Below are 15685 nucleotides of genomic sequence, written 5' to 3'. Positions count from 1 at the left end.
AAATTTGCTGGCAATCCCATGGATACTCCTGATCGAGCTTATCGATGAAAGGTGAAAAAAGAATAGGACCAAGGATACGTCCTTGAGGGACTCAGGACCCAGAAACCTCCCCGTTCACCATAACACCATAATGATCTCACCCTGGTTATTTTGTTTTACTTCATCACTTGATTAAACACATTTATAAACCATGAACGTTTCTCTCGTCGTCTCTGCACTGCGACAATCAGACTATTCACCGAAAAAACATTCATTTAATCATATGTTGATTTCTCGCTTCCGATATGAAAGATAGATGGCTGCACCTATGAGCATTATGCACAAGACACACAGAGCAATAAGGTTTTTGTCGAATTTGAAACTGACGTCAATCGAAATACATATGAAATTTTGGAATGAAAAATGTACTAATTTTACTGCATGGTACGGACATGGAGAAGTTCTTCATAGGATATTCGTAGGAAATAAGAATTCATTTATTTACTCTACTTATATCGATTACCTATCAATAGGACCAATTGATGGAGAATGATATTTTCTTTTGTTAATGGAACTATACGATTCCCATTTATGTCATCTTGTCCTCTGTCTGTAAATATGGAAATTGTATTTACCAGTTGTTTACCTACGGGGAATAATAATAAGATAGGACGGACGTATGACGTCAAGGTTTCCTTGGAGATGAAAATGTCCACTTCTTGGACTCTTTTTATTCGGGGAAAAACAAGATTATATTAGACGTGAAGACGTTTATTTTTTCCGCGAATAGAGGATCGATATCCGGAGAAGAAAGTGACCATGTTTGTTTTTTGGCCCTTAATCCGCATCATTTCGGAAAGGGACAAATGATGCGATGCCGACAGTTCGCTAATGGAAGAGTGATATATCTGCAAACATCAATGCAATAGAGTCCCGACAATTCGAGTCTTGAAAGTTTGAGGTTCCGAATAATCCGGGTTATCGGAATTTCTCAAAATTTCTTCTCGGAGTCTCACTCATGTGAGGAGCGTATTTCATGTTAGACCATGCATTCTTTGACGAGACGACAATTGTTTGTATTGGTGTATGCTATCACCCCTAAAAATTTTCCCCATCTTTTTTGAACCACCCTGTATATATACAATCAGAGACGGGAAACTATAAGAGAATATATTGTTTCAGAGAAAAAATATCAGGTAAATATGTTATCAACAAAATTCCTGATAAAACAAGCAGATCCCGCTTATAACGTTTTTCAAAGCGTTTTTTTTAGCGGGGAAACGGTTTAAGCTAGAAATCTTGATGAGTATAGTGATACCTCGGCTAACGAAGATTATTCGTACGACGAATCTCATTCGTTAACCGAAACATGATTTCCCATAGTCGCATAGTTTTTCCCAAAGGAAATCATTTAATTCATTCCAGAAACGACACATAACTTGAGAAACTGATCGAAGAAGAAAATGAAGAGCCACGGAATTGGATAAATAAGAATCTACAGGAATATGAGAGATACTGAATATCTTTTTATCTTATACTATAATGTGCATATCCAACACCGACTTGTCTACCAAAGCTGTTGTTGCCACAAGCAAGTCCTAGGTTTTCCCCATCAATTTGTGATTTGGTCAGCTCATGCTAAGAGTGTTTCACTGAAAGAACGTGTGCTTTGAAAACATATTTTTTTATTTTTTTCAATGCATTTATGTTAGCTGAATTTTCTAATTCGAAATAGCTCAAAACTTTCAGAATGAGAAGTGGGTGTACATCTCAAAAAATATTCCAAGGTAGATATGAGTTATTCGGAATTGAGTGACAGAAATTCTAATGATGATCGCCGCTAAAATTTAACTCACGACGCGGCTGTTTTGCGTCAACACGTGAATTCACATCAACAAAAGTATTCGTTTGCCGAAAAATTTATAACTCGAGTCGTTCGTAAGCCGTGGTATCACTGTAATCAAATTATAATTTTCTCAGCAATAATATAATCAAGGGCTGGGACTATAAGAAAATATATGGTTTCAGAGAAAAAACACCAGGTTATCCATATATATATAAAACATTGTATGTGTGTGTGTGTTCGGTATGTTCTTTATACAAATCTACAATTTAGATCGGTCGTCGTCAAATTGTGAATATATACCAAACAGGGCCCGAATTGAACGATAGGCTGCATTAAAAGTTCGTCAGAGTAGGGCAAAATGCCCGAAATGGGCGAAAAACCGTCCAGCAACAATGGTTACTGGGCCTCAACAATCACTCTCGGAATATTTACTTTGATTACCGTGGCTCCCTTGCAATGCGATTCACAGACGTGCGTATTCCTTCATTATGGTTTGTCACTTTGCCAATCCTCCCTGTAATTGAAGAATTCCCGGGCAGCGCTGGGTATTATAGCTAGTATAAATAATAATTCTAACAAAACAAAGAGATTCGATTATGATTAAAATTTACAGACGTACGTATTGTTCGCAAAGATAATGAATTTTCCTAATATGATACAGGTATACTCGTCAATTAAAGAGCTCAATTTAAGTTTCAATCATCATATTTACGATTTCCTAAGCGGTCAATAGGGAAAAACACTGGGTATGAATAGTAATTTGCATATATAATTCTGACTCACCTCTTGATTCAATGCCTTAAATCCAGAGCTTCGGTACCAATCGTCATCCCATTCCATCAAATCTAATGAAGCATGAGGCAACAAGAAACACTAATTATCACGAGATTGTGGTAAAGATGGGGAAAAATAACGCACAGAATTTCTATGAGAAAATAAAACAAAACAGAAACTGATTAGAAAGTTTCGCCGAAAATGTTGCGAAACAACACTTCATCGTCAACAAGGACACGAAGGTGTGTTCCACTGAAATATCCCACCTCTTCATACGGAAATGACCTAGTCTCTCGTATAAGACAGAAAAAAATTTCAATATTTTTTTGGCACACACTGCATGGGAGGACGATTGAAGATTCATATGTACACTAATAATGAGCGTATGCTGTTATTATAACTTTATTTTTGTTCTTCATTGTTATTTCCATGACTTGCATGAACGCCCTTGAAAAAGCTTTCCCGTTACGGCTGGAAATTAGTGGGCGCGAAAATATATATGTTAATAGGTTTGAATTCAAGGTCAGAGTCCTTAATGTAAACCAGGGTATCTCATCATGTCTGTTTTTAGGGTTTCGAGGAGAAATTTCTGCCGTGTAATCGTGATCGCCCAACACCACCACCTTCAACGGAAGATAATCAATCAATATACATATAAAAGATCATATCTCTATCAAATATTGCCCTTGTTTTATTTTATTCTTTTAATTTAGAACATTATCGGATCACGTTTTGCTCTTCATAACAATACATGAATCAAAGATTGACCGCCGAATCTTTGGTGAAATGTTCTGTCGCCAATGAGTGAAGTCCTTCGAGACAATTACTCATTGGAAGATGGAAGTACATTCGACGCTCGTTATAACGGCCCCGCATTATAGCGACCATTCCATTACAACGACCGCTAGGATAAGTCTGAAACCTTTTGATATAACGACTATCTTATATATGTTTTCTTTTCGATATAACGACCCTCTCCAAATATAACGTTTGTTTTCGACGGAATGAAGCGGGTCGTTATATCGAGCGTCGACTGTATTAGCTTGATGAAAATTGGTAATCTGAATCTTTCACTGTCGCATCTGACGTTGCCGGGATTTTGGCGAATTTTCATATAGCCAATGGGTAATGAAACCTTTAGATAGGTACTGCGTAATCATCAGCCGTCTTTGTGAGTGGACATCCATATTTTTATGGGCATCTTTTTATCAGCCACCTCGTTGGGCATTTTCTCTGTAGTGGCGTTGTATTTGTATTTGTATTATGCCTAAAAGAAAAACTGAGCGCAACTTCTATATTCTTCAGCAATTTATTGACGGATGAGTTTTGCCGGATGTGTGTATGATTACCTAATAGTGTGATTTCGTATCTAGTGTTGTGTGTGATTTCGTATCTAGTGTTGTGTGTGATTTTCTAGTGCTGTCCGCTATTTTTCAAACTATGAGTGTAGTGTATCGGTTAAATATTTGAACCGTTGTATGCCTGTCGCTTTCTGTGATGAGACTTTTTAACGGGAAAATTGAGGAGATTCGCACCTCGAAATTGGGAACGACAGAAATAGAACTTCAACCAACAACCACTGTGCCACCGGTGATGCGAGCCCGTCACTGTGATCACTCTATCTCCAATAAGTGATTGGACGATTTTCTTCTAACATCAATGAGCGGTAACACCTCAAGATAATCGTTATTGTTTGGACGGTGGCATGGATGCCTGAAGAAAATTTGTAACGAAAACCTTCAACTGAAATGGCATATAGAATGCATACTAATAGAATGCATTTGTATATGATGAGTCAAATCCTTCCAAAGTTGTGGTGATTTGTATGAAATTGCTGAATAGACAAACATCGAGTGTCTATTCACCCCAATTTCGTCAATCAGCATCTTTTTTCCTAGTGATACAGAACAACACGTGTTTATTCGCCAATCTCAACAAAAATCGAGTACGTATTCGAAAATGTCATCAAACAGCTGGTGAATTTGGCTCATTTTTGTTTTTATGTGTTGGCAAATAACTACTTTAAATATAAGTCCATCAATAACACTAGTCTAACCATAATTACGTACTACGATTGTCATTTACATGACATATTTGATCAGAAATAAAAGTACATTACAGAGACATTGTTTTTCAATGATTAACTGGTTGTTTCATGAAGTTATTTCCGGCTTCGTTTGCCATATCTTCGAATTTCTTCAATGAAACCACTTCCTATCCCTTACTTTTCTATTCATGGTCATCGTCGATGCTTATAAACCTGGGTTAGATATATTCTTTCTTTCTCCTCAACCCCCAACTAATAAAGGTACCGGCTATTGTATTCAAATTCCATCAATTTCTCTTTTTTTTTTTTCCTCGTTTGATGCGCGATTTTCGAAAATTTCTTTATTATCCCAACAACAGGTCTTTCCTCACTCTCTCCCTCTCTCTCTCTCTCTCTCTCCATTCTTATTGTTGGTTGTAATTCCAGGAAGAAGTCATTAAATTCATTAAGGTGGTTTTCTAGAACGTGTGGTTTCGTATTGTGTTGGTATTAATGGTGAATAAGACATAGGAAATGATAATAAAGAGAGTTTTAGGAAGTGATGTGAAATAATATGAAACGTGAGACTAGGAATTTCCATTTGATACTGAATAGATGAAGGCAACACTTCGAGATCCAGGATTTCCGTGTTGTATAGTTCATAACAAACACATTTAAAAATGATATACAGTAAGACCTCGCTACAATACTCGATATAACGGTAAATCCCGCCACAACGATATATTTTTTAATGTCTTGCTTAGAATTGCCTATTGTGTAATGCAGGCATCTTCTAGCTGTTGCTCGCGAGCACCATGGTGCTCCGATGGAACACTCCCAAGAGTGCTCAATGTACACGCCAGATTTCGTGCTCGCGAGAAATCGACTTTGATTTCGTTTTCAAACTAATGAAGGTGACCCGGACTCTCCTAAATGTTGAACGCCCTGCCATAAGTGGTGCTCTTCGTTTGATGATAAGTGCAGGCAGTGCTCACGACTCGGAAAAGGTTGAAGATCCCTAGTCTAATGTTAAACTCCCCCCCCCCCCTCCCACTATACAACGATATCTTTTACTACGATAAACCTCTCCATAACCATATTTTTTGACGATAATTCGAAACCGCTACAACAATGATATTATTCATATTTCATTCAAAGTCACCTTCGATATATTTTCCAAGGTGTCTCCTACCCATTAACATGGTAAAAACTTTCTTATGTAGAAATATTATTTAAACATTGATATATACTTCAAGCTTTTACCACATGTATTTGATTCTACATGCTATCATATGCAAGTACAAAATTATACATATCTCTAATACTTGATTTTTTACAAATTTAAAAAAAGCACATTGAAAACAGCTTGCGTGCATGATAAAATATCATGACACCGATGAAATTGAATCGAAATTGATTGAAAATAAAGGAAACTGTTCAGTTCATGAAACAATGAGAAATATTTGAGATTTATTCATAAATACTTTGGGTTAGAATTCTTTTTTTTTTTAATTTTTTAAATTTTTGGAATTTGACAGTTTTTTTCTCAGTTGACCAGATTCAAATTTCTTTTCTTTTTTTTTGACAGGCTATCTTAAGGGATCTATGAAACGTTAAAAACATATCGCAACGTAATTCTAGATATTAGGAAACTCCATTCTAACGCCTCACAATTGCCGAATAACAAAAATGCAGAATTTTAGCTTAAAAAGATTCCGTTTAAAAATGGAATAAAAAAAATGTGACGATTGAACATTTTACAACCAATTACGTGGGAAAGAAAAACGGTTGTTGTTTTACTAATACACGTTTACTATACATGCCGTTCCACCAAACAGGATGTATGGTCACCATACTTTCAACCGGGACTTTTTTTGGATACAGTTATCATTGGGTTAATTTTTTTGAAGAACTCCGATTCCCCCGATGTGATCACATTAAGCAGCGTGGACTGTATATCTCACACAATAACTATACGGAAATAAACTAAAATACACCTAAATAAGTTGATAGCTTTATTGTCCCAAAACACCAAATATGTACGCAAATAACTACTAACACTAACACGTTATACAACAAAAATATATACGTATATATATGTATTTTTTTTAATTCAGTTTCTTTGTTTTTTATTTAAAAAAAAATAAGAAACTTCCGTGAATAGCGAAAGTAAAAGAAAAGGTGTCTAAAGAGATTGAATTCCAATTGGCTAGCGTAACTGAGTATAGATAAATACATTCGTTCATTGTACACAGAGAGACACATTGCGACCAGAGTGGAACGACCTCAACTTAATTGGTACTACTCGTAATGTAATTACATATGAAACATTCTTTATCTTCCTTTTTTATCTCTCTGTTTTTGGGATACATATGTATAATATATATATATATTTTTCATTTATTATTTCGTTCAGATTAAAAATACCTCGCATTTATCTACCGAGTTTTTCAGACTGATTCTTTTGTCATTTGAGTTTATTTTATTTCCATCCTTATGTACACGTTGAGTTTTTGTGATAGCTCTGTTCCATCGGAGAGACATTCCGGCAATTATCCTGTCTAGAAGACACCTGTGATGAACAACCGAGACATGTTGTGTATATACATACAAGGCTTATATATATATATAGGCCTATACACGTTAAGACCATCACCACACAGGAAGAAAGAAATGCATTGTATCCGTGTATGCATTCCTTCTCATCAATGAGACTACGAAATGCGAATCATTTCTACTAATGAGGAAGTATAATTTAGTTTCTTTTTATAATTAATGAAAAAATTTTGGTTATATATACATATTTTTTATTTGTCCTTCTAGGGTAGCGAACTAAATTATGACTATTCCATGGCCAAATCATAAAAGTAATGCAATGTTTATAGTTTCCTGAAGATAACATGATGACACGTGACGACAATTTTCAGGTAAAATTGTCTGAATGATTAGTTGTGGAATTACATATCAGATATTTCTTGTGTGGTGTTTTCAGTGCAAATTTGGATTGATGTAAAATTTATAAAGTGCCCAGGATAGAATAGATATAGCGACGAAAAACAGCTCACTAACATATCGGAATAATTATTATGCATTTCTTTCCACGACGAAATTGATATGTTACGGTAAATGTGATTAATCGTTACTAGACCGGGATTACACTATAAAATTTTTCGAAAAGGTCTTTTATAAAATTCGGAAAATTCAACCAGTAAGATTATCTGTTGGATCTGCTCGAATGTAACCTATGAGCTTTATTGGCTGGATTTTTCAAATTTTGTAAAAGGGATTTTTGAAGTTTTGTAAAAGGGATTTTATCAAACTTTTATACTGTAATCCCGGCCTTATACATAATAACTGGTTATTATTCAAACTTACCAATCGTCTTGGTAAGTTTGATAACTTTTACCGGAGATAATGCATAATACCCACACAAGCGTCGTTGGTAAATTTGATGAATACTAAAAACATTATCACGTTTACCGGTGATTATGCCTGATAACCACGCAAGTGTAGTTGGTAAATTTGATAAATACTTAAAATTTATCACCTTTACCTGTGATTAGTGTGTAGTACCCTAGTGTAATTGGTGAAATTTGAGCGTGGGTCAGTAGCGTCCGGCAAGTGTGATAAAACCAAGTGCTTTCTCAGACACCCAATACCCTGGACAAGAGTCCGTTCGAGCTCATTCAAGGCCAAAGTTTCATCATCAAAGAACCAAGACCATCATCCGGCAGCTGAAAAATGCGCTGTAATTTGATTATTTCCATATATTAAGCGACAATCACATTGTATTTTATTGTGTTACTTCCAAGACGTATGGACTGCACAAAGCCATAATTCAGAATATTCGTTTGTGGCCACATTAATGCGACTCGACGATGTATAATCCGGATACGATTTTTCCAAATTCCATTCATAGTTTTGGCGTTAATGATCTCCTGTGCAATCACTTTTTCCATTGAAATGTTCAACTAATGATTAAGAGTCGTTTTACCTCACACATGCGCATAATTATTGGAACTGCACACTTTGATATCGTAAATACTACCCTGATCTTCCCAGCATCCGATATTAGAGGATAGTTAAGGTTAAGCCAAGTGTACAGGGGGGAGGGAAATAAATGCATAATAATGGGCACAGAAATATTAATAACAGTGCATTTTCCCGTCATCTACTGCGTGTTATTTAGTCCGACGCGAATTATGCTTATTTAGTGATGGTGGGTAAGCGTGATAATGATGATGATGGTTATGATGCCTTTAGCGAATAATGCGAGTGGAATTTCTATAAGAATCATCATACCTCTCTTTGATTTGCATAATGATTTTTATTCAAAAAAGCCTGGATATATATACGTACATAATGAGGGTTCTTTTTGGTTCACACGGGTTTCTATCCCAAAAGAAACTTATGTTCCCAAAACATGTATTACAGCTCTTTTGATTTTGAAGAACTGTATTTTTTGACTTCAGTCAGCTACACATATTTTTTTTAATATTATTTTCGAAAAATTTAAAATTCTTATCTATATTAATTTATTTATAAATACCACTCTATTAGCACACATCATATATCACTATAGGAACCTTTCCAATTGCATGAAATATGTAATTTTCTCTGTCAGGTAATGGTAAAATTGCGTCTCTGGATGAGTTGGATCACTATTGAATGAAGTATTGTAAGCAAAATATTGTTAGATGGACCATTGGTAATTATACATTTTAAACTTTTTTCTTATTTTTGGAAAATACTTAATTTGAGTTTTTGAAGATAAAGGATGCTCATTTGTGTTTTAAAAAATTAAATAATTGGCTTTTTCTTCTAATAGGCATCTTCTTCTTTGATGCAAAATCTCAATGCGAGGGTTCATCTCAGCAGAGAACTTGAGACGCGCTTTCCTATTTCTCGGCCACCTGTATTGTCTGATTCAGTCAGATCAAAGGAAGCCCTTCCATTTCTAAAATTATATGTACAAAATATTTTTCTTATCATCAAGTAATGAAACAAATATCTTATGTTTCATTACTTGTATACACAGTGTTCATATGTGTGTACATTGCCATTTTCTTTGCAAGTGCTGTTTTTTTTTTGTTTTTTTTTTACTTTCCAATGAGTAATCTAATTTTTCATTGTAATTGCTTTTTTCCTTTTTCTTATTTATTATTTGAATTTTATCTTTATTCACTAATTTCTTATACATGTGTGGTCATGCATTTATCTATTCATGTATGTATCGTGTACAATTTTTTTTCAAATATATTTGCATTCATCTAGTGGTGGTATATTGCTTTTTCAAATTGCATTCCCCCCCCCCCCCACGTATTGTGATTGTACATGTTGATTTGATTTTCATTTTTCTCTTTTGTATTACGTTGCATTGCAATTTAAAGTTTCTCTGAATCATACTTGTTTGTTAGTTGTTACTTACGTTTGTGAGCCTCGTTGCATACTCTGTGGAATATGAGTTTTTTCTGTGGGACCCAAATAAAAAAATTGGCTTTCTGGGGAAAGAAATCTAATTTACGTTTTTGAAAAAATAATAGTTTTTTCATGTTGAAGTTTCATTCTTTTTTCAAATGGAGAAAAATCAACAAAAAGTAATATCGATCAATTTTATTATTAGGTGTTACCGATTATATGCGGAGATATTTTTATTTTTCAATTCTTGACTATATAATAATTAATTATTTTTTACCACATTTGCAAAATTCGCATTGTTGTGGAAGAAGCACATTCTCTTTTCAGTTCCTTTCAAGCATTGCTGAAAAGAATATTATGTAATTGTTAAAAAATTTCATTATAATTCAAAAAACAGTATCTTTTTATTTCACATCGTTAAAAATACGTTGCATGATTTCTCTTCGCAGAAATGAATGTTTTATGATTTTGTATTGTTAAAATTCTCAAATTGCTGAACACGGCATTGTTAGAAATCATTGTCGAACACAGTTTCGTTAAAAGACCTTGTCGAACACAGAATTGTTATAAAACATTGCCGATAATATAGATAAAATTCTTGGGAGATATTTTCTTCTACAATTAATTATGTTTTGTTACAAATACAAAGCCACAACAGGCAAAATGCCCAACGAGGTGGCTGATAAAAACATGCCCATAAAAATATGGATGTCATATATTTCAAAAACACAGCAACCCAATTAAAAATTCAATTAACACATATTATAAACAATATATACACATGATAAAATATTATACAACGCCCATAAAGAATACTTATGGTTGTCTAATTCTTTTATCTCGATTATAAATTATTATAAATTATCTCGATATCTAATTCTTTAGTCTCGATTTACCCCAACATGTTTATCGTATTTCTTTTTGAACGTGTCAATTGTGTTACAATTTACTACTTCCGGGGGTAAGCTATTCCATTTATTAGCAACCCTATTAGAGAAAAATTCCCCGCGACACCATAACCTTGCATTGTCCCTCACCAATCGATACTGGTGTCCCCTTGTAAAAGCAGTCGATTGGCGATTTATAAAAGTTCATGGTCCATCCTATCCATCCCATTGAAAATTTTGAATACTTCGATTTTACTTACGTTATTATGATATTCAAACTGAAATCTATTTTCTCTGGAATGCTCAATAGTTGATTAAGCAAACAAAAATCTACGAAAATGTTTTGGAAATTTAAAGAATTTATACGTGTGTGTTGATTGGGAAGAGAGATATTCATTTCAATTAGAAAAAATAAAGTTTGTTTTAAAGTATTGTTATAAAATGTGTTTAATGAAATTCATTGAAGCCAAAAAAATAAAATTTTATTTTATCTCCTCCTGAGCTTAAAACATTGTTGAGCAACGGACCACACGTACGCTCAGCGTATCCAATAAAATATCATTTTAAGAAATGATACCTACCGTACTTGTGCGGAAGAACAATAAACTAATGTACGCCCATGATTTTAAGCAAAACATTCTCAAACAAAATGTCAAAATTCAATTATCCAGGAAGTTATACCATGAGGAAATAAAGAGAAAAAATAGCCGTTCTCTCTCCATTAAAGAAGATTGAGTCCGGTGCGGAGCTGAAAAAATTTTGAAAAAAAAAAAATTTCCCCGTATGAGGTAATGTTAACGGCGGTTTTCTTTAGAAATAAATCAACAAAAAATTAAACATTTACCAGACTGAATTATTGAGACGAACCATAACGATCAGGCTTTAACAAAAAAATAATAAATGGTAGATAGAAAAGAAAAGATGTTCAGGAAGAAGTTAAGAAAGTTTTTATTTTTGTTATTATTCCCTTTGCTAATCTTCACGTTAGACTGAGTACTTACTGCTCTAAAAGCACATCCGCATCCAAAGCAAAAAAAGAACACTTTAAAGGGGTTGATGTTCGACTTTGCTTAATGCTTTTCTTCACTGCCAATGTGTGAAAGGAAAATGGGACTATTAACCTTCAAAAAATCGCCTTTTCAGTTCAAAAAGAAACCCCTTTTTAAATTTAGCATTTTAGCAATTTCGACTATAGAGTGTTCTTGAACTAATTTTTTTTTCTCTACTTATAACGTTACTTTGTTATTTACAATAATTATTCTTAAGTTATTCATAGTGGCATTTTAAGGAGCCGTTTCGATGTTTAGAGAGCTGTTCTTTTTACAATTAGCGAGTGATGAATGTGACCACCGAGATGATGATGGTTGGATCGACACCTGCTAAAAGGGGCCTCCGTCATTAGAAATACGTTGCTCTATGGGAAGAAAGACCCGCTGATGATTGGGATGTGTCAATGGACTTGAAGTCTTCCGGGTATGAATCAGTAAGGTTTCTTATTACGGTGCAAACCACTTTGTAGGTTTCCATATTCGTGAGGTTTATGTATTTATGATTATTCCGCTGTCAATATCATAAAAAGCAAAAAATTAAGAAGTTTTTCACTAGAGCATCAGTAATATAATTTTTTTCCCCACAAAAGTGTTTGAAAACCATCTTTTACATTAAACATATATGACTAAAATTAAGCCTAAGGTATTATATTTATTTATAAACTCATAAATTGATGAATGTATGAAAAAGTTAAATAACTTGACGCTCGCAAATTCAAAGATACACATTTTTTAAAATTTTTAAAGGCATTAATCCCCTATAGTCCGGTGCATATTTAAATATACATGGTAAAAAAACGCATTGTACCAATTGCTTTTCTCAATATTTCTGGTGTTTTAGAAATTACGTCTTTTAGTGTCATTTCTGCGTGAATACGGCTGAATAAGTACAATATTTTTTATCTATAAAGAGTTGATTACTTGTTGGTATCATTTTTTTGAGATGTGCTAAAATATCGCGTCTTAAAAAATTTATAAAATCACACCAAATTGAGAGAATTGGAAAAAAAATTCAAGGTAAAACTATACAACTTTACTAAACAAGATTTTATCTATTTATACATGAGTAAAATAAATGCAAAATTTACTCTTAATTAACCATTTTGGCAAATTTAAAAATGCGATCGTAATTAATAAAATTGCTGTGTGCATATATTGTTTCAATTAAAAATAACCGCTGCGTGGTGCTAACACACACCGCCAATTTGTATCCGTTTTTGTAAACTTTTTTCCTCAATGTGTTTTTATGGGGGGGGGGGGGGAAGGATAAAAAGCATAAAATATTTTTAAGACCTCAAATTTTCTGTGAATTTTTTTTCTTTAGCATTTTCGTTTCTTTATCAGCACTAAATCATTTGTAACATATGGTTCTCAGGAATGCATTGATTTTATGCTACAGTTTCTCGAGAAAATATCCTTTACTTCGACTATGTTCTTTTGTTAGAGAAGAAAATATTTTTCAAACACCATTTATCCAAATGTTTGAAAACCTTGCACGTTTTTGACACTGTGGTATAGAACGTTTTAATGAAAGGATTTCCTTCTATAATAACTTCAAAAAAAAAAAATTACGGCATAAAATATGAGTAAACTTAGGTGACTTTATAAAATTACTTTTTTTTTCAAGTTGAAATTTGAAAAAAAAAAAAATCATCAAGTCAGATCTGTCTTCAATAGTAATCGCACTGTAGTATGGTCAGAGCAAAAGTACCCTCCAACAAAATGGTAAGAGCCTCATCCCAATCGTGACAAAGTCAATAAGTAAGAAAATTTCTTCGAGATCTGCAATAAATTTTCGATTTCGGCCCAATTGGCCCTCCTATATTTACTCATAAGTTCTATTGCTCTTGAATGCAACTACAATTAAATACCCATCACTCTTTTCGACATAAAGTGATTTTTGATAGAAGAATTTAAAAAAATATTTACCATTTACTAAAAAGTTAAAGGTGAAACACGTTTGTCCTTTTCAGTAATAAGAAAACAATAACAATTACAATGATAAACACTCAAGTAAAAACACGAAATTTCAAAATATCGATCAATAATAATGAATACTATATAATAATTATAAATCATTAATCACATATACAAAAGAAACTTAAAAAGTGTCTACAATAAAATTTATCGATTATTCCTTGTTAATCAGAATTTTCTTTTTATTATAAGATGTAATATTTTTCTTTTTAGCATTCTTTTGCCAATACATCAATCGCACCAACAATATTTTATTTGCAGACATTCGTCGAAGTAATGAATCAGATAATGAATCATTTACATTAATTGATATGAAAAAAAACTAGAGCTTTTGCGTCAGATATTATCGAATCTCATATCGGTAATAAATAGCATTTATTCTTTATTACATTCGATTACGAATGACCTAATTCACATCTCCTATCAATAGATTTATCATTGACATTACTGTGAAATCGTGATTGTAATTTATAATTTCCTCACGTTCTAATGAATTCAATAGGAAAGAAACTTCCCTTGCGATTTATCTTCAACGTAAATCATTAATTTCCAGTTTTTATCTGATTTATTGCGGTTGATGTATTACCATATTCCAGCTGTAATGTCATATTGAAAATAATTTGATCGATTCGTTGGTCATTTCAAGCGCATGAAGGCTAGATAAGCCAGGAACAATACATAAGTGAATACTATTTCAGTGAATGAAACCGCTTAACTTTACGCTTAGTTTCTTTATTATATTATACACAGTTAGAATTGATAACGAATTTTTTTCTATTGGCATTCTCATCCACGAGATTCGTACAGAATGTGTGTTTTAGTAGAAATTTGCACAAGTAAATTCTATGCCTGAATAATTTCATGAAAAAGTACAGAGTAAATGATTCTGATGAAGGAATTTCAGTGTAATTTTGCGATGACTGAAAAATGAATAAATGGCTTAATTGAATAATTTTTTTAGTCTTGACGGTTCCTTTTTTTTAGAACAGTTCGACTGCAGCAGCTGCTGTCAGGAAATATTCAGACAAGGACTGAACAAGACCAAATCCGAATATTACGAGGCATGCTGCCCGCGGCGTTTAGCCCGAACAATATACACAACACGATAAATGCCTAAGCTGACCGTATCTCCTTCATAAAAATATGGAAAATCGGCATCCACACGAGATATCATCAACTGACTCAAAAAATTGTCAATTGTAAATTAAGTTGTCAATTATCGCGAAAAAACTGCTTCACACAAATAAAGTTGCAAATCACAGCTAAAAAACTGTCAAAGACTAGTAAAGTTGCCAATTACAGCTAAAATATTGTCAAAGACAATTAAAAATGTTATTTACAGCCAAAAAAACTACCAAAAGCTAGTAAAGTTGCCATCTATTGCTAAAATTGCAATGATTAATCACCAATGGCGGGAAACAGAGGACTATTGAAAGTCCGAATAGGTGTAAAAATGTAACGCACCAACAAAACACGTTTGTCAAAGACGTAAGATGAATATTTTTATATGACTATAATTAATTGTGATATAGTCATAATTAATGTAATTATAATTTATAATTGTATGAAAATATTCTTAGTTGTTGATTTCAAAAACTCTAGTAGGCGTTGTTAAAAATAAGTAAAAAACGGGAGACTTTACAAGAGAGTTGAGGCAACCAAAATTACGGGAATGTCCCGTAAAATACAAGTCATATGGTCCCTCTTTATCAATGAAAGTGTCTGCCCC

The 15685-nt window shown here is 33.4% G+C and overlaps 1 protein-coding gene across 1 annotated transcript in view; it reads right to left on the bottom strand.

The window, feature by feature from the left end:
• Positions 1–15685, bottom strand: part of LOC149087591 (uncharacterized) — a 133627-nt gene that overhangs the window by 62404 nt on the left and 55538 nt on the right. The window contains exon 2 of the mRNA XM_089231521.1: positions 2609–2670. The gene's annotated coding sequence lies outside the window, so the exon portion shown is untranslated. The remainder of the gene's footprint in view (positions 1–2608; positions 2671–15685) is intronic.

Source organism: Pholcus phalangioides, unplaced genomic scaffold, assembly GCF_987345545.1.
Source record: "Pholcus phalangioides strain wild (caught in Gottingen) unplaced genomic scaffold, Ppha-v1.0 ptg000004l_1, whole genome shotgun sequence".
Taxonomy (NCBI): domain Eukaryota; kingdom Metazoa; phylum Arthropoda; class Arachnida; order Araneae; family Pholcidae; genus Pholcus; species Pholcus phalangioides.
This window is presented reverse-complemented; position numbering and strand designations above follow the sequence as displayed.